The sequence below is a fragment of the Gavialis gangeticus genome, unplaced genomic scaffold, assembly GCF_001723915.1.
Source record: "Gavialis gangeticus isolate Ggan-Ray unplaced genomic scaffold, GavGan_comp1, whole genome shotgun sequence".
Taxonomy (NCBI): domain Eukaryota; kingdom Metazoa; phylum Chordata; order Crocodylia; family Gavialidae; genus Gavialis; species Gavialis gangeticus.
In genome coordinates, this window is record NW_017729034.1 from 57,612,615 (window position 1) to 57,615,891 (window position 3,277).

Consider the following 3,277-nt stretch of genomic DNA (forward strand, 5'->3'; position numbering starts at 1 on the left):
GCATGACGCAGACCTGTCGTGACATGGGGTTGGGCCGGCAGTTGGGGGGGGTGTCAACTTTTTAGAAGGTGTGCTGCAAATATGCCTTGCGCTCTCCCCAGCTGCCACTCCAGTCCCCTTCTCCTGCTCAATCTGTGGTTCTTCTTTCTTCTCCCTACCCTATCTGCCACTGTGCTACCTGTCCCCTCACTGATCTGTCATATGCCATGAACAGGCTACCCATGCCAATTAAGGCACATGTGCCACAGGTTGGCCACCCCTGTTCTAGTATACAGTCTCCAAGCTCTGTATCATAATATACCACGCTCTGTATCAGTAGTAAATTGATTGTGGAAACGTTTCACTTAGAGCTAAAAAGTTAATCATCCTTTCCCATAAGAATGTGAACACTGGAGGCCTTATCCAAGATACAGTGAAGGCAGTGGAAAAGTTCTCCTTGACTTCAGAGGCATTTGTATCAGATCTTGTAGGTCCAGAGTACAATTCTGACATTGGCTCAGTAAGTAAGACTTCCAGAAATTTCTTGCTTCCAAAAGGAATTATATCATTATATTACATTCCTTCCACATGATAGTCATTCCAGATTATGTTATTTCTAATTTCCCATTGAGTTAATACAACTTTTTGTATGTACTGCAACAGGTTTTTTCCATACCCCACTTCAGTGATTGTCAAGCAAGGTGCTATGGCACCGTGAGGTGCTGTGTGATCCTTTTAAGGGTGCTGAGCAATATTAGCACTGTTACGTGTGCAAACACCTGCACATGATTCACAAGATAAACCCAGAGATTTCAAAGAGGAATCCATAGGATCTATAACATTCTGACCTGATGTGTTCTTTCCAGTTCTTTGCAAGACGAATTGCTGTTATTTTTCCATAGTCAAAAAATGAGTGAAAGCTAACAGACTGCATTTTCTGTGGCAGATAGGGCAGTCTAGCAAAAGGTGCCTTGGCTCTAAAAGGTTGACAATCACAGCTATAGTCCCGCTGGGTTGTGGAGAGGCAGATACAGCTACAGCAAAGTTCTTGAAGCTCCCATACATCTTAGCATTTAAATCTCTGTCGCCTAAAACATGAGATCAGTGCCTGAGACACAAACTAAAGAATTATCTTGAATGTAATGATGCAATTGCCCTGTCCCTGACCAAACTGTAGGAATTACTAGTCGCATCTTTTACAGGCCAAGTTATATAGCGTACATCAAAAAAAAGAAAAAGAGGCTAGGGAAAAACAATTATGGTTAACAAATGAACTAAAACAATTATGCAGTCTGCTCCAGCAAGTGGAAGCTTCAAGCTATAACCCAAATGAGATGGAAGACAACGAAGTGCACAGGCTGTTACAGCAGGAGTGGAATATTTTGTGCTCTGTCTGCAATATTTCTAAGACCCATTGTAAAAACGGTATAAATGACTGGCCTAGAGTCACAAACAAATTGGAACTTTGATGAGACACTCACTCACTACTTAGCTGCCTGCAGTTCTGAGGTGGTAAGACAAATTGCCATGTTATGACCTACAGGTCTTACTAAGTACGATTCAAACATTTTTTTTTTCTTTACCTCACCCCAATCAACCTTCCATCACTGGGTGTTCCTAAGAAACCCCTCCTTCATCTGGTGAAGTGTATACTTGTACTGCATGCAAAAGCAGCTATCCCTTTTCTCTCACAGGTATATCTATACAGTGTAACTCTATCACAACAATGCAGTTGGTCTAATAAAAGATATCACTCTAAGAAATCTTTGCCTCCCTTACACAGCCAAAGATAGTAATAGCCTGAGAGACTTCATGTCTGCTCCTTGCATCCTTGGTCCTGAACCAGAAGCAGCACAGCTCTGCTAGTTCAGTGCTGCACGCATAACAATAAGCTCTGGCTATAAGCACTGCACTGCCTTGTGTCAAATAGACATGCCCTCTAGGTGATAATGCAACTGTTATGTGTATGGATGATTGCAGCCTTTCAGGTTGCATATTTTCTCAGTGGTGTCTGTTCCTGCAGTAGCTGACTCTTTATAAGCATTAGCTAGGAGTATGTTTAAATGAAATGCCTTAGATTCATTCAGTAAATACTATTTGTGCTAGTACCTGTCACTGTCAGAGACAGAACATAGGACTGAGCCACTAGGCTGGTTTAAAAAAAAATTCCTGTGTTCCTAGAAAAAATGTCTACTAGGAAACTAAAAAAACAATCATTCAAGAAGGAACAGGAAGGTATTTTAGCTGCATTTTACAACAGAAGAAAACTAGAATTCCCCTGACTATAGACACAGTGGATTTGAAATGTAGCCTGCTCTGCTCTCTGAAACAATGAAGGAGTAGGGAGTGTATTATGTTGGTAGCAAGGTGACTCCATGTATATTTACACTGGAACTCATAATCTTTATGTAGCTGTGATAGTTAAGGGCTTGGGCACCTAAAAACTTGAGCAACCAGAATTGCAAATACCTTCCCTCATTTTTGACCTATCCTGTCCCAGTTATTGTACCACGGAGAACATAGAGTGTGAAATATTATTCGTCATGAGTAAATATTAAAATATTTAATATTTGTTCTAGATAAGCTTCAGGAAATGTATTTAATATATTTAATTCATTATCAATTCTTTAATGATTATTATTTTTTATTTGCATATGGTGGTGCCTAGAGCCCCCAGTCAGAGATTAGATTCCCACTGTGCTTGGCACTATGCTCATATCAGAGTCCCTGTATCAAAGTGCCTGTAATCTACCTATGACACTTCAGGTGAATATATCAGACAGATCAGTAATTGGGTTAGCAAGTGGTATGCACCCTTGAGACAAGTTCTGACCTGTGTAAGCAGTGCCAGTGACAGAACACTAGGGGCACAAACAGAAGTTAAATGTTTTCTGTGGTTGGGCCCCTGAAAGCTCTCTACAGCCATTCTATGACACACATGCACAGCTGCAGACCACTTTTAAAGTGGCTGATTGCAAACAAAAATTAACCCTCCTCAAATGAGGTATCAGATGAAGGAACTCTGCTTTAGAGAACCTTAGGGAACTTATGTTCCCTAGAGTTAATCCTTCATGCATTTGGGGCTAGGTTGATGCAGCCCAGGCCCACCCCTGGGCCTGTCAGCAGGGAGGAAGTAGGGGGGGGACAGGGAGCCAGGCGCCATGCTCCAGCCTTGGCAGCTGCTGCTTCCTGCAGGCTGCATCTAGGGATCAGGCACTGCTGGGGTGGGGGGCAGGGAGCCCGGGACCCTGGCCCTGGGGCACTTGGGGAGAGTGGGGGGCTGAGGATTTGGAATGAG